The following is a 25,650-nucleotide window of genomic DNA, read 5'->3' as shown; positions in this document are numbered from 1 at the left end:
GTGTCAACTGCTACTGAAGTAAAAAGAGCACTAGTCTTAGAGTAAGGGGCTTAGTTTGTCCTGGCCCACACATTCTAGTGGGATCATCTGGGAAAAGTTCATTTTTTTAAGCCTTAACTTATTTATTTGTGAAACTGAGTAAACAAAATAAATACCCTTGTAAACCATATAGCCTATGATCTTCTGTACAAAAATTAAATTTATATATGTATGAGCAAAGACTGACATTGAATTTTGAAAAATAGATTTCTCTACTGGGTATTAGGCTGATGGACATTTTTCTTTGTCTTTCTTTTAATTCGTATATATTTTGAGGGTACAGTGAAGTTTTGTTACATGGATATATTGTGTAGTGGGGAAGCCTGGGCTCTTGGTGTAGTCATCACCTGAATAGTGTACATTTTACCCCTTAAGTAATTTCTCATCCTTCAGCCCCCTCCCACCCTCCTACCCTTCTGAGCCTCCATTGTTATTTCTCTGATGTTGTAAAATTATTTTTTCATTGTATAGATATGTTTGTGTGCATGTGTGCAGTAAAAAGGACTTGGAGATTTTCAGGAAATACCCAGCCTAGTTCTGTTTTCTCCAGAGATAAAAGGCAAAGGAAAAACCTGAATTGAAGTGAGAGAAAAGTGCTAGGGCAAAGGAAGCTAAACTTCTAAAGAAAAATTTGTCTCGTGGTCTCTTCCCCCCGTCATCATTGGACATCTCAGTAGTTTGATTCCACTTGGGTACATGTGACTGGACCAGATGCCCTCTTGAAATGCCCCAGACCTAGGATCCCAGACCACTGCCCCGGCAGTGTTTACAAAGTGTGTTAAACAGAATCCTGTATGCTCTGTTATAGTGCTTCAGGGGCCACCATATGTGTTGAAGGGGTGAGGAGTTAGAGGGTGCCTCTCTGCCCTCATAGCCACCCTAATCAATTTGTCTCTCCTTTTATCTGTTTAATAGCACTTGATTTTTATAGTAGGATTTCATTGAAGCAAGGATTCCATTACTAAATCCCTTTCTAAAACTAGAGCTTTAATGGCCAGAAGAAATAAAAATTTCTATCCCTGTTTTCCACTCTCTTCATTTCTGATCCTCCAGGAAATCTCCCTCCTACTCTTCATCTGGCTGCTGAAGCTAGTAACACATTTTAAAATAAAAGGCTAACTTTTTGGGGGGTCCAGAACTTGATACATAAAGAAACAGAACAGAAAGACTTCAGATGGAGGAAGGGCAGAAGCCTCAACCTTCCGGCTCAGCCATTACTTGATTGGCTGAGATAGCAATGTTTGACTTTGAGAAACACACATCCCTAATCTGTGTCCAGTTTCCTCCTGTGTAGGATATGGGGCTTGGACCTGTTGTTTTTGCACATCCCTCCCGTTACATATGTCTGTATGCCTCCGGGTTTCTCTCACCAACCTTACTGAGCAGGGGTGCTCTGGGTCTGACAGGTCTTCTGACTTCTGAGCTGGGCTGCCTGCCATAAGGCACTGCTGCTGGAAGGAGACTCGGTTCCTGCAGCTGGAGTTGAGAGGCCTCCAGACAGTCCCCAGGAAAAGTGGACTTTGCTTTCCAGTGAGTGACATGACCAGAGACAGGTACAGACAGGCAGCAACTTAAAGCCAAAGTGTTCAGTATCTATCCGCTGGCACAGGCATGGGTCTTTTTGGAGATGGCTCTCTTAAGACTTAGGATTTTCTCTTCTTTTATCACCTTTTACTCCCTCAGTCCTGAGGAGAGCTCCTGATCAGTTTTTGTGACTTCTATTTCTTCTTTCATCAAATCCCTGGGATCTTGTGCCAGGCAGGCCCTGGTGTGGGGTGGTAAGAAGGGGCCCCAGAGAGTCAGGAATTGCTCAGTGCTCATGGAAGAGGTGGCATTAGCCAGAGCAAAGGGGCCTCTGGTCCTGGGACAGAGTGGCTACTGACATGGCTGTTACCAAGAGAGGTCTGGCTAAGGACACAGGAGTGTAGAAAGCTCCTAGCCACAAATTCTACTAATTAAGAACCAGGGGATCAAGAGGCCCTGGAAACGATTTGTCTTGTCTCTGATCGCTCTGATTCTGAACATGAGTGTGTGCATGCCCATGCACACATATACCTAAGTAAACACAGTTGAAAAGTTTCATTACTCCTATGATGCCATTTACCTTTTTAACCATTCTTGCTTCTCCAGCTCTCAGCTTGGGCTCTTGCCTCCTATTTCACAGAGATAATGTTCCTTTCTCTACTTTAGTTTTATTATATCTCCCTCTATATATTGGGCTTTACCACTGGTTATTGCTCAAGTTTTCCTATTTGAAAATAAAGTGGGCACAATTAGTAGCCCTTCCTCCTCTGGAGAGAGTTGGCTTCCCTAAAACCAGCCTTGGTTGTCCTGGGAATGACAGGGAAATACCAGCTATGCTAAAGAAACATGGTGAGTACAGACACAAGAAAGATGAAACCAAAACTTTGGCTTACCTCTGTAAACTGGGAATTACTCTTCTGTAACAGGACTGAAGGGAAGCTAAGCATTTGGAGTATAAAAGAAAGCCTAGGCCAGGCACAGTGGCTCACATCTGTAATTCCAGCACTTTCGGAAGCTAAGGCGGGCGGATCACCTGAGGTCAGGAGTTCGAGACCAGCCTGGCCAACATGGTGAAACCCCATCTCTACTAAAAATACAAAAATTAGCCGGGTGTGGTGGCGGGTGCCTGTAATCCCAGCTACTTAGGAGGCTGAGGCAGGAGACTCACTTGAAACCGGGAGGCAGAGGTTGCAGTGAGCCGAGATCAAGTCATTGCACTCTAGCCTGGGTGACAGAGCAGGACCCTGTCTCAAAAATAAATACATAAAAATAAAAATAAAGGCTATCCAACTCCAGGCTGTTTGATCCCCCAACTACTTCCTTGTCTTTCCTTCTCTTTATAGCCAGTTTTTTTTGGAAGGATAGTCTATGCCACAATCTCCTCCTTCACTTCTCAGTCCATTGTCATCTGCTTTTTTCTGCTACCTCTATCGCCCCTAGAGACCATTCACTTACTATATTCAGAACACCAAGAGATACATAAAGACTGCGGTTGATTGGTGAGCTTTGCTGGACTCAGGTGGAGAAGGCTTTGCCTTGGCCCCCAGAAGAGCAGATGCTCCAGTCAATTCTGGAGTAGGAAGAAAAGATTTGGAATACTTTATGACTCCCTGTGATATGGTTTAGATGTTTTGTCTCCTCCAAATCTCATGTTGAAATGTGACCTCCAGTGCTGGAAGTGGGCCTAGAGGGAGTTGTTTGGGTCATGGGGGCAGATTCCTTATGAATATCTTGGTGCTGTCCTAGTGGTAATGATTGAATTCTCATTCTACGAGTTCACATAAGATCTTGTTGTTTAAAAGAGCCTGGCACCTCCTTTCTTTCTCTCTTGCTCACTCTCACAATGTGACACACTGGATCCCCTTGACTTTCCACCATCATTGTAAGCCTTCTGAGGCCCTCCTAGAAGCAGATACCTGCACCGTGCTTCATGTACAGCCTGCAGAACTGTGAGACAAATAAACTTGTTTTCTTCTAAATTACCCAGTCTCAGATATTCCTTCATAGCCATGCAAATGAATGAACACAGTCAGAAATGGAAGTGATCTCACCAAAATTACCTGTTGGCAATAAGATATGTGTTGGATGAAGGAGAAGTAGAGGCAGTTCAGAGTTGAAGAGAGGTTACAGGGCTTACAGAAGGGTAAGTTTAATGTATCCGTCAACTTAGGCCAAATTATGCTGTGATAACAAGTGACCCAAAATTTCAATGGCTAACAACAATAAAGATTTAATTCTCATGCTACATGTCACTGAGACAGTGGTGGCTTTGTTACTACATAGCCTTTACTTTAGGACCTAGGCTTAGAGAGCAGCCTTTAAACTGGGATATGGCTGGTGTTTGGACTTATGAAAAGAGAAGAATGGTGAACTATAAACTGGTTTTTGAAACTTGTACTCAGAAGTGATACCTGTGACTTTTTTTCCAAAGTAAGTCACATGGCCACATTTGAGTCAATCAGGACAGAGATAAATCATCCTCTTACAGGGAGGTGCGTTGAGATTACATGGTGAAACCTGAGATCAATGGGCTGGGGAGAAAGTATAATTCTTCCCCAGGAGGGTTAGCAAATATTTTGAAGAGTAATACAATCTTCCATGTTATTAATGAAATTATTGGTCAGCAAGGAGGTCAGAACCTACTTTTCACCACTTTCTGTCCCCTCTCCTTCTCCAGAGAAATGCAAATAAACTGCTTTTGACTGAGAAATAGAACAAGAGTGACACTTGACAGTTTATCTGTCACAGGCCATAGCAGTGAATAGTCAGGCTTCAGGGTATCCTGAAGAGATGAACAAAACTCGGGGTCATACAGTCCCCAATGTGAAATATAGCCTCTTTGATTTATTTGCTTCTTGCTAGGATACCTTCCCAATAGGAGTTTTCAAATAAGGTGGCAGTTTGGTAAATTTTATGAGGTTTTCTATCATTTAAAATATTGGGCCCTAACTTTTAAGAGAGAGTATCACTGGACACATATTCATAGTTTTGAAATTTATTTTCTTCAAGGCTTTGGAAATTTTATGTTACTCTCTGTATCTGATGTTACTTTTGAAAAGTCTGATTTCAATCTGATATTTTTTCCTTAATAGGCAGTTCTTCATCTCTACAAACATTTTTAGAAACTTTTAGGAACATCTTATTTGTCTTAGAAGTCCTCAAGATTCATTTTAAGTGTTTAAGTGGTTTTCTTTATTTGTTATGTTTATCTATCTTGTATCTAACTTGGAACTCTGAGTACTTTTAATCCTAGTTTGTTTTTTTCTGTTTTTACTCCATATGAATTTTTTCTTTACAGCTTTATTGAAATATAATTATTGTACAATAGACTGCATATATTTAAAGTGTGTAATTTGATGGGTTTTGACAGATATATGTACCCATGAAACCATCAATGCAATCAAAATAATGAACATTTCCATCACCTGCAAGTGGTAGATTATTATTTCTTTAAATATGCCTTAGTCATTTTTTTTTCCTTCTTCCTCCAGGATGGTTATTGAAAATTTTTTGTTTTTGCATTTCTCATCTTTTCATTTTGAATTGTTCATATTTTGTCCATCTTGGTGTTATCTAGAAGAGCTTTTCAACTAGATCTTTCAGCTCAATAATTAACTTTTTGGTTATATTATTTTACTATTTGTCTCAACTATTTATTCATTTTAACCATTATATATTTTCTATTTTAATTATGAAGTATACATAAAAAGACTATATGTAATGTCTGTATGCAGTAAGAATGAAGATAATTGGACCTCAGTGTATCTCACCCAGATGAAGAAATAAAACAATAACAACTCCTCACTCCTTCCTATAATAACCATTACCCTGAGTTTTGAGTTTATGGTTTCCTTGTATTCTTTTTATAATTTTACCTCAAATGTGTGCATTCCTAAACAGTAAATTTAGTTTTGCACATTTAAAAATACTACATAAAAGAAATAATAACACATGTATTATTCTGTGATATGTTCTGTTCTCTCAAAATTATATTAGATGAAAACAATATTTGACAAAGTGGACATAGCAAATCAGTGGGAAAGGGAAGAGCTATAAAATAAATGAAACAGTTGGTATTATTTGGAGAAAATAAAGTTGGTTCTTATATCAATGTACCCAAAATCAATTCTAGATGGATTACAGTCTTAAATGTAAAAAACATGTTAAAGGTTTCCTACAAAATACAGGGAAATATATGTTTGGTTTACACTGTCAGCTTTGTCATCAATTTTTTTTTTTTTTTTTTTTGAAACAGAGTCTGGCTGTGTTGCCAGGCTGGAGTGCAGTGGTGCGACCTTGGCTCACTGCAACTTCTGCCTCCTGGGTTCAGGCAATTCTCCTGCCTCAGCCTCCCGAGTAGCTGGGACTACAGGCGTGTGCCACCATGCCCAGCTAATTTTTGTATTTTTAGTAGAGATGGGGTTTCACCATGTTGGCCAGGATGGTCTCGATCTCCTGACCTCATGATCTTCCCACCTTGGCCTCCCAAATGCTGGGATTACAGGCATGAGCCACTGCTCCCAGCTGTCATCAATTTTTCAAGTATATACTCGTTTATTTCTGGCCTAGTCTCTATTATGATCTCATTGGTTTATTTGTTTATCTCATTGCAAATACCATATTATCCTTATTATAAAACTTTATGATAAATTTTGATATATAAGAAGGAAAATCTGTTCATATTATTATTCAGGGTTATATTGACTTCTTAATTTTATGTTCTTCTATCTAAACTTTAGAGTGAGTTTGTCAAATTTGCAGATATTATGATATCTTTAACTTTAAAATGCTTAAGCGTAGCAGGATATTATATTGTGTTAGTTACTTTACACTATACTGTAATGGAGGTCAACTGTCCTAATCTGGAATATATGCTCATAGTGTGGTTAATTAGCATGTAAGTGACACATTACAGTCAAGAACTACAAGCACTTTTAACTGTATTTCTCATTATTCCTTGAAGCATTTTCAGTATGGATTGCCTCATTTATTTCTGATGCAAAAAAGTAGTAAGGTTTTCACCTTTTCAAAATAGATGTGTGGTGGAGGATCGCATAGCATAACTCCATAACTAAAGAACATTAGCATCAGAGCATGGTGCTAATTATAGCAGAAAACAGGCTGCACTCAGAAATAGAGATATGTTGTGAATTTATTTAGAATAGGTTAGCAATGTTCTTAGCGTGAGAATTCCAAGATTTGTTGCACAAATAAACAGTTTAAACAAAATATTGATCACAGCAGAGTACTCTCAGGAGTCAAAAACTTCATACAAGCTCTTCTTGATAGAGTGGCAGAAGTTAGTGTTTAATTTTTAGAAAAAGGCAGACTGCCCAAATTTCAGGTCACACCAGCTTATGCTTATCCTTTCATCTGGGCACACACATGCACTGCCAGTTCCTATCTAAATGGAAACAACAAAAATCAGCAGATAAATGTCCACCATAGCTTTAAAAATATCTTTTGCACCTGTGGTTATGTCCTCTTTTTATTCCTAATTTTTTTTTGTATTTTCTTTTCTTTTTGCTCAATCTTCCAGAGGTTCTTTTGGAGAACAATTTTTCAGTTTAAAAATTATTTCTGTTAAGTATTTTCTTTCCATTTTATTAATTTCTTCTAACATTCTTTAGATTTATGCTCTTTTCCTTTTAATAAAGTCTTAATTTGAATACTTACCTTATTATTTTCATTTTTCATCATATAAGAATATAGTTCTCTTTGTTGCTATAGGTATGTGCCACAAGTTTTGACATGGAGAATTTTCATTATCTTTCATTTCTAATTATTTAAAAATACCCAATGTTATTTTATCTTTATAATGCTTGACTTATTTAATTTTAAAACATTGCAAGAGTCTTCTTTATCTTTTTAAAACTTAATATAATCAGAGAATTTGATTCATGATACTGATTTTTAGAGACTTGCTTTATGCCCATTTCACAAAAATTTCATGAGTGCTAATTTTTTGTTTTTGTTTTTGTTTTTGTTTTTTTTTGAGATGGAGTCTCGCTCTGTCGCGCAGGCTGGAGTGCAGTGGCGCGAACTCGGCTCACTGCAAGCTCCGCCTCCCGGGTTCATGCCATTCTCCTGCCTCAGCCTCCCAAGTAGCTGGAACTACAGGCTCCGACCACCACGCCTGGCTAATGTTTTTGTATTTTTTTAGTAGAGATGGGGTTTCACCGTGTTAGCCAGGATGGTCTCAATATCCTGACCTCGTGATCCGCCCGCCTCGGCCTCCCAAAGTGCTGGGATTACAGGCATGAGCCACCACGCCTGGCTTATGAGTGCTAATTTTTAAAAACTCTGTCTGATTATTTGATGCAGTGCTCTGTATATTCTATCAGATCAAAAATTGTAATTAGGCTGGGTGCAGTGGCTTATGCCTGTTAATCCCAGCTCTGAGAAGTCAAGATGGGAGGATTGTTTGAGGCTAGGAGTTTGAGACCAGCTTGGCTAGTATAGTGAGATCTCCATCTCTATAAAAAATTAAAAAATTAGCCAGGTGTGGTGGTGCATGCCTAGAGTCCCAGCTACTTGGAAAGCTGAGGCAAGAGGATCACTTGAGCCCAGGAAGTTGAAGCTGCAGTGAGCTATGATTGTGCCACTGCACTTCAGTCTGGGCAACAGAGTGAGACTCTGTCTAAAAACAAAAAAAAAAAATGTTGTATAGTTTGATTCTTTTTTTCTTAGTTTTGGTCTATGCGGTTTTTTGTTTGTTTGTTTTTTAAGAATGAGGGAGGTGTATACATGTCTTGTACCTGCTGTAATAAATTACCACAAACTTGGTGTCTTAAAAACAAAAGAAATTTTTTTCCCTCACAGTTCTGGAAGCTGGGAGTTCAAAACCAAGGTAACCACAGGGTTGTGTTCCCTCTGAAGACTCTGTGGAAGGATTCATTCTATGCCTGTACCCAAGCTTCTGGTGGTTGCTGGCAGTCATTTGCATTCCATGGCTTGCAGCTCCAATCACTCCAGTCTCTGCCTCTGTCTTCACATTGCTTTCTCCTCTGTGTGCCTGAGTTTTCTCCTCTTTCTTCTGTCGTAAGGACATGTGTCATTGGGTTTAGAGCTTACTGGATAATCCAGGATGATCTCAAAAACCTTAATTATCAATTTAAAAAGCCATTTGCCGGTAACATTCACAGGTTCCAGGGATTTGAGCATGGACATATCTTTTGGGGGGGCCACTACAGGTATATGAAAATCTCCCAGTTCATTTATGGTTTTGTTACCTTTTTCTTATAATTATGTCCATTTTTGCTTTATATATTTTAAGGTTATATTAGGCTGATACATGTTTTGATGAAACAACTTCTCTGTGAAATAAAACTTACCATTTTACAGTAATGCTTTGTGCCCTAAGCTTTAACGGCTATAGTCTATTTGGTTTGACATTAATTAGCTTTTATTTTGTTAATATTTGTATGTATATCCTTTTTTATAATTTTATTTTTAACTTTTCTTTGTCATAATGTTCAAGGCATGTTTTGTGTATAGTATATAAATTGAAGTTTAAAAATTAATCCTCCCTGAAAATATTTGTCTTTACATGGAGATTTTAGTTTATTTACTTTTTTGTTATTATGGATATTTTGGAATTTTTCTGTCCTTTTATTTTGTGCTACATATTTGACTTGTTTTCTCTAAGTTGATTTATTTTTTTCTCTTTATGCCTTCGTTTGGATTGAGTGGTATAATTATCATCCCCTCACTAATTCTGATATACAGCCTATTTTTATTACTGTAATTGTAACCTAGAAATTTTAGAATGCATATCTGACTTTACAAACCTAAAAGTTAATCAGCACCTCCTTTATTTTTTTAAAAAAGCTCCAGATCCAATACCCTTACTGGTGAATTCTTTTTTTTAAATATGAACTTGTTTAGGATGAATTCTATTAAATGTTTTAGAAATATCAGTGCAAAATGACCTCTTAGAAAATAGAGGAGAAATTACGCTTCTAAACTTGTTTTATGAGACACATATTACCTTAATACCAAAATCTGAGAAGAATATTACAACAAATGAAAGTTACAGACCAATACACTCATTAATACAGATGCAAAAGTTATAAACAAAATATTAGTAAATAATGCTCAGCAATATATGAAAAGGACAAAACAGCATGACCAAGTAAGGTTTATCTCAGGAATGCAAGGTTTGTTTGACATTTAAAAAATCAATATAATTTGTCACTTTAAAAGAAATTCATGACAAAAAGTCTTAGTAAACCAGGAATAGAAGAGAACTTTCTCAATGTGATAAAGAGAATGCCCACAAAGTCTACATTTAGCATCATATTTACTGTTGAAATATTGAACAAGGCAAAGATATTAGCTAAGACTTGGGAATAAGGCAAAGATGTCAGCTCTCACCACTTCTATTGTAAATTGACCTGGAGGTCCTAGCTAGTGTAATAAGGCAAAGAAAAGAAATTAAAAGCATATATATTGAAAATGAAGAAGTAAAACTCTGTTTATTCTGTGATGCATTCTTACTTATGGAAAAAATAATAAGGAAATTACAAATAAACTGTGAACTAATGAATTTAGCACTGTCTAATGATAAAGATCAACATATAAAATCAACTGCAATTGCATATACTAGCAACAAAGAATTAGAAAATGATATTTTAAAAATATAATTTCCAGTGGCGTGAGGAATCATAAGATACTTAGAATAAACTTAACAAAATATAAAAGCCCTCTACACTAAAAATTACAAATTGGTAAGAGAATTAAGACTACCTAAATAAATGGAGAGATATATCATGTTTATAGTTTGGAGAGTTCAATATTGTAAACATGTCAAATCTTTTCAACTTGATCTATAAATTCAAATGCAATACTAATCAAAATTCTAACAGGTATTTTTTTTTCGGGGGGGAAGCAGATAGAAATTCACAAGCTTACTATAAAACTTATCTGCAAAGACCTAGAATAGCCAAAATAGTTTTGGAAAAGAATAATAGCAGGGGGCCTGACATCATAAAAATGGCAGAATAGGACTTTCCAGTGTTCATCTCCCCATAGAAACATCAATTTGAACAACTATATGCACACGAAAATACCTTCACCAGAGCTAAGGAAACGAGGTGAGAGATTACAGCACCCAGGTATAGCATAGAAGTAAGAAAAGACATATTGAAGAGGGTAGGAAGGACAGTTTTTCATTACCTGTATCACCCCTTTCCAAATGCCAGGCAGTATAGTATGAAGAGAGATAACTCTGTTCCTGGGAAAAGGAGAAGGAAGTGACCACTGGACTCATTGGTGCTTGGCATACTCCAGCCAGGACTCACAGACGGATCCTCCAGATCCACCTCAGTGCCAGGCTGGATCCCACAGACCTAGGCTCCAGGCCTGCCTGGAAAACCCGGTCTCTAGGCCCATCATGTAGTTGACCTCAGTGGCCCCAGGCTCTGGACTGGCTTCAGTGCTGGGCCATCCCCAGTGGCCCCAAGCTTCAGGCTTACCCTAGTACCAGGCAGCACCCATAATCCCAGGCTCGAGACCTGCCCCAACCCAAGACTGGCCCTGGCTCCAGGTCATCCATGTGTCCCAAGCTCCAGTAGACCTAGGGCCTAGGCCTGCTCCAGCAGAAAAATCATACTGAGACTGCACTATTGCACCTACCCAGAACGAAAGCCAAAGCAGCCTACTCAACTGACACTATAGGACACATCTACAAGAAAAAATTATTTCCCTAGGAAAGCTACTTTATAAAGTTGGAAAAAGTGATGACTATTCCACCAGATGTACAGATATTAACACAGGAAACACAAGAAACATGAAAAAGCAAGGAAACATTGTACCTTCAAAGGAACATAATAATTCTTCAGTAGTAGACTCCCCCATAAAGAGGAAGTCTATGAAATATCTGAAAAGGAATTCAAAATAGTGATTTTAAGGAAACTCAGTGAGATATAAGAGAACACATATAGTTCAATGAAATCAGGAAGACAATTTATTATTTGAATGAGAAATTCAACAAATAGATATAGAAAAGAACCAAACAGAAATCTTGGACCTGAGGAATCCAATGAATGAAATAAAAAATACAGTTGTGAGCCTCAACAATAGACTGGATCAAGCAGAAGAATTTCTGAACTTAAAGACAGGTCTTTTGAAATAACCCATTCAAACAAAAAATAAAAAGAAAGCCTACGAGACATATGGAACACCATCAAGTGAACAAATATTCACATTATGCAAATTCTAGAAGGATAAGAGATGGGAAAAGGCATAGAAACCTATTTAATAAAGTAACAGCTGAAAACTTCCCAAGCTTTGGGAGAGATATGGACATCCAGATACTGGAAGCTCAAAATTCCCCAAAGAGATTGAATCCAAAAAGGTCTTTTCTGAGACACATTATAGTCAAACTGTCAAAATCAAAGACAGAGAATTCTAAAAACAGCAAGTGAAAAAAAATTAAAAACAGCAAGTGAAAAGCATCAAGTCACGTATACTTGTGGTCAATCGGTTTTTGAAAAAGATGGCAAGTACACACAATTGTGAATGGACAGCCTCTTCAATAAACAGTGTTAGGAAAATGAACATTCACATGCAGAGAAAATGAAATTAGACCATTGTCTCACTCCATATACAAAAATTAATTCAAAATGGATTAATCATTTAAACAAAATTAGTAATTTAAAATGTACTAGGAGAAAACATATGGGAAACCTTCATGACATTAGTCAATGAGTTTTTGGATATAGCCAGGAAAGCACAGACAACAAAAGCAAAAATAGACAATGGGATTATATCAAGCCAAAAAGCTTCTGCAAGGCAAAGAAAACCGTCAACAGAATGAAGAAGCAACCTATGGAATGGGAGAAAATACTTGTAAACCATACGTTGATAAGGGGTTAATATCCAAAATATATAAAGAACTCAATAGCAAGAAAACAAATAATCCAATTTGAAAATGGACAATGTACCTGAAAAGACACCAAAAGAAGACACAAATGGCCAACAGATATATGAAAAATGCTCAACATCACTAAGCATCACGGAAATGCAAATCAAAACTACAATGAGCATCACCTCACTCTTGTTAGAGTGGCTGTTTTTTTAAAAGATGGAAGATAATTGTCAGCACGGATGTGGAGAAAAGGGAACCTTTGTATGCCCTTGATGGGAATGTCAATTAGTACAGCCACTGTGGAAAACAGTATGGAAGTTCCTCAAAAAATTAAATATAGAACCATCTTATGACCCAGCAATTTCATTTCTGGGTATATATTCAAAGGAAATGAAATATCGAAGAGATAGCTGCTCTCCCATATTCATTTCAGCATTATTCAGAAGAGCCAAGATACAAAATCAACCTAAGTGTTCATCACCAGAGGAATGGACAAAAAAATTGTGGTATACTTACAGGCAATAAATACTATTCAGCCTTAAAAACAGAAGGAAATCCTGCCATTTGCAATAACATGGTTGAATCTGGAGGGCATTATGTTAAGTGAAATAATCCAGGCACAGAAAGATTATCATGTATTAATAATCATATAATACATGATATTATATGTAGAATCTAGAATAGTTGAACCCATGGAAGCAGAGAGTAGAATGGTGGTTACCAGGGACTGGGAGGTGGAAGGTTGAGGAGATGTTAGTCAAATGATGCAAAACTTCACTTAGATTGGAGGAATAAGTTAAAGATATCTATTGTACAACATGGTGACTCTAGTTAGTAGCAACGTATTATATTTTGAAAATTGCTGAGTGCATATTTTAAGTGTTATCACCACATAAAAATAATTATGTGAGGTAATACACACATTAATTAACTTGATTTAGGCATTCCACAATGTATACGTGTTTCCACCCATCATGTTGTACATGAGAAATATATACAATTTTTATCACTTAAATAAAAAAAGGAAAATTAGGAAGATTTATGTTATTTTAACACTTGTGGAAAGGTATGTAATAACTGCAGTGTGGTATTTGTAACAATATACAAATAGATAAATGGAAGAGAAGAGAAGGCCCAGAAATATACACACGAAGTTACCATGAATTGATTTCCAACAATGGTACCAATATAATTGAATAGAGAAAGGAAAATATTTTCAATGGATGATGCTGGAACGACCAAATAAATATATGGGGAAAAATGAACCCTGACACTTTCCTCACAACATGCATAAAACTTATTTTGGAATGGGTCATAGACCTAACTGTAAAAGCTAAAACTAAAAAGATTTTGAAAGAAAATATACAAGAGTATCTTCATGATTTCATAGTAAGCAAGCCTTTATTAGAGGAGGAAAAAGAAAAGCCTTGCTTATAAAGAAATGGTAAATTGGACTTCATCAGTATTAGCAACTTGCCATCAAAGGATACTTTTAAGAAAATTAAACTTAAGGTCAAACCATGGACTGGAAAAATATTAGCAATATACACATCTGATAAAGAATGCATTTATCAAAATTAAGAATTTCTATAATTCAATCATAAAAACTATAAACAATATGAGAAAAAGTTTGAACAGACACTTCACAAGGAATTTATATGTATGGGAAATAATCACATGAAAAAATCCTCAGCGTCGTTAGTTCTCAGACTAATGCAAACTAAACCATAATGAGATAACACTTTATAAGCATTAGAATGACCAAAATTAAAATGATTAACAAGGCTAAATGTTGGTAAGGATATGAAGCAAATGAAACTCTCATACATTAATGGTGGTAGTTTAAAATGATACATTTACTTTAGAAAACTATCTGTCAATTTCTTATACAATTAAATATATTCCTTTCTATATCTCAGTACATTCATTTCTATGTCCTCAAAAGAAATAAAAACATGTCCTCTAAGAGACTTATACAAGAATATTTCTAGGGAAAAATCTTGTTGACATCTGCCTTGGCAATAATTTCTTGGATATGACACCAAAATCAGAGGGAACAAAAGCAAAAATCAGGTGGGATTACATGAAACCAAAAAGATTCTGCACAGCAAAGGAAATAACCAACAAAATGAAAGGCAACATAAAGAAAGGGAGAAAATATTTGCAAACCATATGTCTGATGAAGTTCCTTACATATAATATCCAATATATATAAGGAACTCCTACAACTCAATAGCAACAAAACAAAACAAAAACAAAACCTTCTAACAATACAATTTTAGAAAGAGCAAAGGACTTGCATAGACATTTTCCAGAGAAGACATAGAAGTGGCTAACAGTTATATGAAAAAATGTTCAATTTCACTAATCATCAAGGAAATGTTAAAGCTTCATTAGCATCTCACATTTGTTAGAATAACTTTTTTAAAAAGCAAAAGATAATAAATGTTGGCAAGAATGTGGAAAAAAGGGAACTCATACATCGTTGATGGGACTGTAATGAGTGAAGCTACTATGGAAAACAATATGAGGATTCCTCCCAAAATTAAAAATAGAACTACCATATGATCTGGGAATTTCACTTCTGTATATATATACAAAGGAATTGAAATCAGGATCTTAAAGAGATATCTGCACTCCTATGTCCATTGCAGCATTATTCACAGTAGCCAAGACATGGAAGTAACTTAAATGTCTATTAACTAACAAATGACCAAAGAGAATACTATGTGTGTGTGTGCGTGTGTGTGTGTGCACAATAGAATATTCAGCCTGTGAAAAGAAGGAAATCCTGACATTTTCAATAACATACATGAACCTGGGGGACATTATGCTAAGTGAAATAAGACAGACACAGAACGACAAATACCACATATACTCACTACACAAGGAATCTAAAATAGTGAAACTCATAGAAGCAGAGATTGGAAAGACGGTTGTAATGGTCTAGGTGATGGGGGAAACGGACCTATTAGCCAAAGGGTAGAAAGTTTTAGTTATACAGGATGAATAAGTCCTAGAGATCTACTGTACAGCATTGTGACTATAAATAATATTATATTGCATACCTTAAAATTTACTAAGAGGATAGATCTTAAGTGTCCTTATACACAAAAATTATAAGGGTGGGAGGAGACTTTTGGAGATGATGGATAGGTTTATGACATAGATAGTAGTGATGGTTTCATGAGTTTATACTTATCTCCAAATTCATCAAGTTGTAACATTAAATATGTATAGTTTTTTGTATGTCAATAATACTTCAATATAGTGGATTTTTTTTTTCAGCAAACTATCGCAAGGACGAAAAACCAAACACCGCACGTTCTCACTCATAGGTAGGAATTGAACAATGAGAACACATGGGAACATCACACACCGGGGACTGTTGTGGGGTGGGCATGGGGATAGCATTAGGAGATATATCTAATGCTAAATGATGAGTTAATGGGTGCAGCACACCAACATGGCACATGTATACATATGTAACAAACCTGCACGTTGTGCACATGTACCCTAAAACCTAAAGTATAATAATAATAAAATTTAAAATATATATATATATAGTGGATTTTTAAAGATAACATAATTTTCTATGGAAAAAGCCAAAATAATCTGCAGCTAAGTTATTAGAATTAATAAGAGAATTTAGAAAGTTCGCCACATGGTGTCAATATGCAAAAACTAAATTATATTTTTATAAATAAGCAACAATTAGAAAATGAAATTAAAATGCCATATTATAGTAGCATTACTGAATACCTAAAAATATATGTAACAAAAGATATTCAGTACCTCCACACAGAAAACTATAACACTTTACTTAGATAAATTAAAGAACTAAATAAATGAAATGATGTACTAAATTCATGTCTATGGGTTGGAAAACACAATACTGTAAGGATGTCAATTCTTCACAATTTGATTTTGTCTGTTATTAGACTTATTGCTCCTCAGCTCCAAATCCACCTTTCATTGTCTATTCTGTGATAATGGAGAATGAATCTGTGAATAAGTTTTTTCATTATCAGCTGACATGATATTAACCCTTGACAGTAGAGGGCAATGGAGGGATAGTGGGGAATGATAGGGTTTTCTTCCTGGTTCAGGTGTGCTCCTCTAGGCAGGCTCCTGCAGTGTGTGTGGCTTTTGTAGCTTCAGGCTCTTGCAGCCTTCATGGCTTTTTAAGTGCCAGGCTCATTCAGTGCACATGGCTATACATTGCCAGACACTATTAACTCCATGACTTTTGCAGTGCCTGGTTATAGCAATGCTCAGCTGAGCAACTCCTACTCCTATGAATGGCTTCCCTTGGCACTCACTTGTGTGTCTTTGCAGTGGAGTGATGCCAAGTTGCCACTTCCCTGTTAATGGCCTCCCCTGGCACCCACTCAGATGACTTTGCAGCCTTGGTGTACTTCTCTACCATTCTGTGAACCACGGGTATTCTCTTTCTAATTAAGTGTAGATATTTGCCCTGGTTGGTTGTGAAGGTGGGAAAGGAGGAAAGTATTCCAAATTTGTTTCTTTCTTGGGTGCTCTATCTTGGTCTTTGGAATAGTGACCTCTTCCTATATCTGCTATTTCTCTATTCTTTAGAATTGTCTTTACTCTTCTGGCCTATTCCTCATTATACCAATCCTCTGTTATAGTTAATAATTCTCTATATTAAATTTTTCCTGTTCAATATGCCATGTGGTTTATGTCTCTTGCTTGCACCTGAATGATATAGAATTGGTTCTTGGAATGTTCTTAGGATGTAGACCCACAAATATTGGATTTTGTGATTGGTTTGGTCATGCCCTTGGGTTTGAGTGCAGTACTCAGCTCTTTGCTATGGGAAATGGGTACTAGTAATCCATGGTATGGAGTGACATTATATTTAATCAATCTGTCATCTGTGGTTGATTGCCAACTGAGGAAAGTGCGTTGGGGACCCACTTGCTATTATGGCAGTAAGTATGGCTGTAATGACTGTGGAGTGGGATGGATTCTTCTGAGTACTTGAATGCTTAGAGAGGAAAGTGACAAGCTTAGGTCCTTTAACTCTCAGCTCAAGTCAAGGTTTGAGAACCAGAGAGTTTTCATGGCAGCTCCAAAATAAGCTCTTATATTTTGTAATCACAGAGGTGATGTTGCTGAAAATCAAACACGAAACTTAATTGTTTGGGTTGTTGAAACACAATGACAGTTGAATTCCTAGTCTTACCACCTTTTTAAAGTTGCATTGATTGGAAATAAATGTAATCATGGAATCTTGAAACTTGGAAGGGGAACATCTGGTTGGGCCTAGATTGAAACATGGTGTTGAATCCCCAAGCCACATTGACCCTCCCTTGCCATGGAGTCACTTGCCCTTAGTGTCAGAGGACACTAGTCTTCTTTTGCTTGAAAACTCTGTAACAGCCTCTTGGGACAGATGACTTAAAAGGAGATATTCATTCTCCTCAACATCTATCACAGCCTCCCACCCTGGGGTCAAATCTCAGTGTGCTCCAGAAGGACAAATACACAATATGGGCCAGGAGGAAATAGCTCATATACCAAAAGAATTGAAATACTTTGCCAATGAATGTCAGCAGAAGCTTGGGTAACATGTGTGGGAGCGGATCCTGAGGATGTTGAACCAGCGAGGGAAGAATATAACAATAGATAAGGCCAATTTCATTGATAGGGGTGCACTTACTGGAGGTTCTAGACTTAACTGGTCAACTGATGCAACTGAAGGTGGCTCCATCCATTTACTTAGCTGACTGAATGTCAAGCCCAATGGGCTACTTTAATGAGGTTGAGATGCCAGAGCTTCTTTGGTGTGAATGGAAGAGGGAATCCAAAGATTTCTTTTTTCTTTTTTCTATTTTTTTTTTTTTGAGACGAAGTCTCACTCTGTTGCCCAGAATCCAAAGATTTCATGCTGAATTTATCATGTGCAGTATGACCAAGCTCCAACTACATCCCATGAGCAGGCCCAAAAGACCCCCCCTTTACTAAGGCATTGAGAAATATGTTAGTAAGAGGAGAACCTGAATCACTGAAAATCTCTGCTTGGTAACTGTTGTAGACCAGCTATGACTGTGGAGGATGCCACCATTGAGGTATGCTCCCTAATTTTAGTGAGAATGATGGGATTCCAGTGCAGTAAAACCTAAAGTGGCAGCTTTTAGCTGTAAAAGACAGATGGGCAGCAGGGTTGTATGAGCATGCTGAGGCCCTCAGAGACCTTTGACAGTAGCTAATTGATCACAGTTTCTCTATGAGCAAAAATATATGGGCAGCCTACTAGAGTATTTCTTGAGCTATATAATGGGGAAAACTCTAGATCTGGTAGCCAAATCCTGACTTGAGTCACCACAGTGGAGAATCTTAGCTTTTTACCCAGTTTCAAAGCCTAGTCAATACACACACCAAGAGCACCTTGATTGAAAGAGGGCCTCAAGGTCTACTTGGGGAAGGAAGCTGCACCACTGCTGCAAGTACATCCTATAAATCTTCCCCTAAGCCTTCCCCATGGGGATTTGTGGCCATTTACTAGAGTGACTGTACATTAGGGAAAAGGAAATAGGCCATGCGCCGTGGCTCGTGCCTGTTATCCCAGCACTTTGGGAGGCTGAGGCAGGTGGATCACGAGGTCAGGAGTTCGAGACCAGCCTGGCCAACATGGTGAAACCCTGTCTCTACTAAAAATACAAAAATTAGCCGGGCTTGGTGGTGGGTGCCTGTAATTCCAGCCACTTGGGAAGCTGAGGCAGCAGAATCACTTAAAACCGGAAGGCAGAGGTTTCAGTGAGCAGAGATTGTGCCACTGCACCCCAGCCTGGGCAAAAGAGCAAAACTCTGTCTCAAAAGAAGAAAAAAAAGAAAAAAGAAAAAAAGGAAATAACCAGACTTTTGTCAGTTAATAGATACCAGCTCTGAATTGATGAAAATTTTCTGGGTAACAACATTACTGCAGTTCACCAGTTGGGGCTTAAAGTGGTCAGGTGATAGATGGGGTACTAGCCTAAAAGGCTGATTGACAGTTGACCTATTTGGTTCACAATGCACTTTGGTTATTACCCCAGTTTGGGAACATACAAATGAAATAGACTGCATGGCAAGTGGCAGAATTCACACATTAGCACTCTTACCCAAGATGATGAGGGTCATTATTGTAGGGAGAGCTATGTGGAAGTCTTTGGACCTCCCCCAGTCTATCAAGATAATGACCTAGAAGCAATGTTGTATCTCTGGGGAATCTGCAAAGATTAATGACATCAAAGATGTGAATGAATCAAGAGTGGTGGTACCTCCATTTAACTCACCTGTTTGACTCGTGTAGCTGTCAGATGGATTTTTTGAGAATGACTGTGGACTACAATGAATTTAATTAAGTGGTGACTCCAATTTCGCTGGCTCTGCTAGATGAGGAATCTTATTGGAGAAAATCAGTATGCCTCCTAATACTTGCTGTGCAGCTATTGACGTGGCTAATGCCATTTCCTTCATCCCAGCTTGCAAGGCCCATCAAAAACAGTTTGCTTTGACCTGGAAGCATTAACAGAGTACCTTCACAGTATTGCCTCAGGGCCAGGTCACTTCTACTCTGTGTCATAAAATAGGCTTCAGGGACCTTGATTGTCTCAACATTCCATAAAGAATCACTCTGGTTGGATCTGATAAGCAGGAAGTAGCAAACACTTTAGATTCCTTAGTAAGACAATGTGAACTAGAGGGGGATGAATCTTAAAAATTTCATATGCCTTCCATCTCAATAAGTTTCTGGTCATTCAACTGGTCTGCAGAATATTGACATATATCTTTCAAAGTGAAAGAGAAGTTGCGGCACTTTGCAATCTTTACCAAAAAAGTAGGGGCACAATGCTTTACTGGTCTTTTTGGATTTGGAAGCAACATATACTATATTTATTTGTGCTACCTCAACTAATTTAAGGAACTACCCATAAGACTCCCAGTTTCAAGCAGGGATTGTACCAAGAGAAGGTTGTACAAGAAGTTCAAGCTGCAGTATAAACAACCCTACCATTTGGACCTTCTGATCTAGAAAATCCAATGATATTCAAAGAATCCATGGCAAATAAGGATGATATATCGAGCCAACAGGGATATCATAACACAGACTTGTAGGGTTTGGAAGCAAGTTTATACACTCTTCTTTACATAACTATTCTCCTTTTGTGAAATAGCTTCTGGTTTATGACTGGGCCTTGTTAAAGACTGAATGCTTAACCATGGACCTCAAATGGACATTTGCCCTAAGCTTCCCATCATGAACTGGGGGTTGTTTGACCCACCTAGTCATAAGGTTAGGTACATATAGCAACAATTTATCATCAAATGGAAATAGTACATAGGCTTGGACAAATCTGGAAGGCATGGGTAAATTGTATGAGAATGTGGTTTAAACTCCTTTACACTAATAGCTTCTTTGTTTGTTTATTTTTGAGACGGTCTCACTCTGTCACTCAGGCTGGAGTGCAGTGGCATGATCACGGCTCATTGCAGCCTTGACCTCCCAAGCTCAGGTGATCCTCCCACCTCAGCATCCCAAGTAGCTGGAACTACAGGCACCTGCCACCATGTCCAGCTAGTTTTTGTATTTTTGGTAGAGACAGTGTTTCACCATGTTGCCCAGGCTGGTCTCGAGCTCCTGAGCTCAAGCAATCCACCCACCTTGGCCTCCCAAAGTGCTGGGATTACAGACATGAGCCACTGCAGCCAGCCTACACTAATATCTTCTGTATTGCCTCCTCTCCTCAATCCATGGCTAGAGTATTCAATATAACCAGTTGACTGTAGATGAAAAAATGTGAATCTGATTTATAGTTGGATCTCTATAATATGCTAGCACCAACTGAAAGTGTACATCTGAAGCGTCATAGCCCCACTGAGGGTGTATGACCTTGCAGGACCATCATAAAGGAAAATCCTCCCAGTGGATAGACACTTAAATACTACACTTAGTTGTCCACTATGTCTGGGGTGACAGATGGCCAGAAGTATGTGTCTACACTGACTTTATAACCTATTGCTGATGCTTTTGCTGAATGACCAGGGACTTAGAATATCATTGAAAGATTGGTAACAAGGAATTCTGGGAAAGAGATACATAAATGAAACTCTCCAAATGGGCAGGGACTTTGAAGATATATCCCATGTGAATGCCCATTGAAGGACATCTACAACAGAGACAGCTCTTAGTAATCAGTTACACTGCATGATGTACTCTTTGGATTTCACTCAGCCTTTTCCCCTCAAGATACTCCAGTGTTTGCTAAAAGGGTCCCTGAAATAAAGTTACCCTTATAGCAGTGATAGAGTCTATGCATAGAATCAACAACATGGACTTCCCCTTATCAAGGCTGACCTGGATAATGCTATGGCTGAATGCCTAATATGCCAACAGCAGAGACAAACATTGGATCTTCAATACAGTGCTGTTGATTAGGAGGACAAGTCAATCATCTGGTGGTAATTGGTTATATTGGAACTCTTCTGTCATGGAGTGAACAGAGTTTTGTTCTCACTGGAATAGACACATGTTCTGGATATAAATTTTCCTTCCTTGCCTGTAATGTTTCTGCCAGCCTCATCATCTGTGGCATCACAAAATGTCTTTTCTACTTTCATGGCATTCCACATAGTATTGTGTTGTATTTACCCCACAGAAACAAATGGATTTCCAATCAAAACATGGTTCAGATGTTGAAACTGATGATGCAACACCTCGTATGAAAAGCTTTTATTAGTCACATAATGAAGCTTTCTGGGGAGAGTAGGGTGGCTCCCAGGCAGGTCCAAAAATTGCTTAGGAAAACAAGGAAAAGAGACTGGCTAGGGGTTTTTATGATGGCTAAAGGGTGGGGCGGGGATGAAAATTCCCATGCATAGTTTGAACTTCCCACTGACACCAAAGGTGGGAACGTCTGGACTTTCTTATCACCTTGCCCAAATGTGGGCTAAAGGGGATGAGGGAGGGTGATGTTTAAAAGCTGTTAGCAGTCAAACATCAAAAAATTGATTATTTGATACATAGCTTTTAAATAGAGATTGCTTCCTGCCGAGGAATTCCTTACCCAGAAAAGGAAGTGCAATAATGAGCTCTTGCCCATGGATATAACTGGGCTTACCGCATACCCCATCAACCAGAGGTGACTGAACTGACTGAAAGGTTGAATGGGCTTCCTGAAGACTCAGTTATGGTACCAGCTGGGAAACTACACCCCAAAATATAGGGTCCTGTGTTAAAGCATGCAAGACATTATTTGAATCAAACTATTGTATGTTATTATCTCTCCCATATATCCACCTGAGAATCAAGGGGAGAAAGAGTGAGTTGTTCTCTAACTACTGTTACCAATAACCCATTCCAGCAAACTTGAGGTTGGAGGTCTTACTCCCCAAGAGGAAATGCTTCAACCAGAGACATAACAATGGTTCCAGTGTATTGGAAGATGAGACAGCCACCTGGCCATTTTGGATTCTTCATGCTTCTGAATCAACAGACAAAAAAAAGTGGGGGTTATTCAACTGGCTGGTGTGACTAATCCTGATTATCAAGGGGAAATCAGGTGGTTGCCACCAACTGAGGGCAAGTATGACTATGCCTGGAACTCTGGGTATCCTATGGATTTCCTCTTAGTCCATCCATGCCCAGTAGTAAAGGTTAACAGAAAACTATACATGCTCCCCCTCTAATCAAAGACGGAACAGTTGAGGACTCATACACTTCAGGAATGAAGATTTGGGATACTTCACAGGTAAATAATTCTGGCCAGATTCTGGCTGAGTGAAGGGGAAATATGAAATGAATAATGAAGAAGAAAGCCATGGACATCAATTATGGCTTCATGACCAATTAGAGAAACGAGGACTGTAGTAAGTTTGCATATTTCCTCTTTGCTTATAGATGTATATATTTATTTGTATATGCTAAAAAATTTTCCTTCTCTTTCTCTCTTGTTTTTTTATTTTGTATATGTTGTCATAATAGCTATTATTATTTTGAGCTACGTTCCATCCATACCTAGTTTATTAAGAGTTTTTAGCATGAAGCATTGTTAAATTTTATCGAAGGCATTTTCTGCATCTATTGAGATAATCCTGTGGTTTTTGTCATTGGTTCTGTTTATGTGATGGATTATGTTTATTAATTTGCATATGTTGGACCAACCTTGCATCTCAGGGATGAAGCCGACTTGATCATGGTGGATAAGCTTTTTGATGTGCTGCTGGATTCGGTTTGCCGGTGTTTTATTGAGGATTGTCGCATTGATATTCATCAGGGATATTGGCCTGAAGTTTTCTTTTTTTGTCGTGTCTCTGCCAGGTTTTGGTATCAGGATGATGCTGGCCTCATAAAATGAGTTAGGGAGGATTCCCTCTTTTTCTGTTATTTGGAGTAGTTTCAGAAGGAATGGTACCAGCTCCTCTTTGTACCTCTGGTAGAATTCAGCTTTGAATCCATCTGGTCCTGGGCTTTTTTTGGTTGGTAGGCTATTAATTAGTGCCTCAATTTCAGAATTTGTTATTAGTCTATTCAGGGATTCTACTTCTTCCTGGTTTAGTCTTGGGGGGTGTATGTGTCCAGGAATTTATTCATTTCTTCTAGATTTTCTAGTTTATTTGTGTAGAGGTGTTTGTAGTATTCTCTGATGGTAGTTTGTATTTCTGTGGTATCAGTGGTGATATCCCCTTTATCATTTTTTATTGTCTGTTTGATTCTTCTCTCTTTTCTTCTTTAATAGTCTGGCTAGTGGTCTATCTATTTTGTTAATCTTTTCAGAAAAACAGCTCCTGGATTCACTGATTTTTTTGAAGGGTTTTTCGTGTCTTTATCTCCTTCAATTCTGCTCTGATCTTAGTTATTTCTAGTCTTCTGCTAGCTTTTGAATTTGTTTGCTCTTGCTTCTCTAGTTCTTTTAATTGTGATGTTAGGGTGTCGATTTTAGATCTTTCCCACTTTCTCCTGTGGGCATTTAGTGCTATAAAATTTCCCTCTAAACACTGCTTTAGCTGTGTCCCAGAGATTCTGGTACATTGTGTCTTTGTTCTCACTGGTTTCAAAGAACTAACTTATTTTTGTCTTCATTTCGTTACTTACCCAGTAGTCATTCAGTAGCAGATTGTTCAGTTTCCATGTAGTTGTGCCGTTTTGAATGAGTTTCTTAATCCTGAGTTCTAATTTGATTGCACTGTGTTCTGAGAGACTGTTTTGATTTCCGTTCTTTTGCATTTGCTGAGGAGTGTTTTACTTCCAATTATGTGGTCAATTTTAGAATAAGTGCAATGTGGTACTGAGAAGAATGTATATTCTGTTGAGTTGGGGTGGAGAGTTCTGTAGATGTCTATTAGGTCTGCTTGGTCCAGAGCTGAGTTCAAGTCCTATCCTTGTTGATTTTCTGTCACGTTGATCTGTCTAATATTGATAGTGGGGTGTTAAAGTCTCCCACTATTATTGTGTGGGAGTCTAAGTCTCTTTGTAGGTCTCTAAGAACTTGCTTTATGAATCTGGGCTCTCCTGTATTGGGTGCATATATATTTAGGATAGTTAGCTCTTCTTATTGAATTGATCCCTTTACCATTATGTAATGGCCTTCTTTGTCTTTTTTGATCTTTGTTGACTTAAAGTCTGTTTTATCAGCGACTAGGATTGCAACCTTTGCTTTTTTTTTTTTCTTTCCATTTGCTTGGTAATTTTTCCTCCATCCCTTTATTTTGAGCCTATGTGTATCTTTGCATGTGAGATGGGTCTTCTGAATACAGCACACCAATGGGTCTTGACTCTTTATCCAGTTTTCCAGTCTGTGTCTTTTAATTGGGGCATTTAGCCCATTTACATGTAAGGGTAATATTGTTATGTGTGAATTTGATCCTGTCATTATGATGCTAGCCAGTTATTTTGCCCATTAATTGATGCAGTTTCTTCATAGTGTCGGTGACCTTTACAATTTGGTATATTTTTGCAGTGGCTGGTACCAGTTTTTCCTTTCCATATTTAGTGCTTCCTTCAGGAGCTCTTGTAAGGCAGGCCCCGTGGTGACAAAATCTCTCAGCATTTGCTTGTCTGAAAAGGATTTTATTTCTCCTTCACTTATGAAGTTTAGTTTGGCTGAATATGAAATTCTGGGTTGAAAACTCTTTTCTTTAAGAATGTTGAATATTGGCCCCCACTCTCTTCTGGCTTGTAGGGTTTCTGCAGAGAGATCTGCTGTTAGTCT

The sequence above is a fragment of the Pan troglodytes genome, chromosome 10 (genome assembly GCF_028858775.2).
Source record: "Pan troglodytes isolate AG18354 chromosome 10, NHGRI_mPanTro3-v2.0_pri, whole genome shotgun sequence".
Classification (NCBI taxonomy): domain Eukaryota; kingdom Metazoa; phylum Chordata; class Mammalia; order Primates; family Hominidae; genus Pan; species Pan troglodytes.
Note: the sequence above shows the minus strand (reverse complement) of the source record.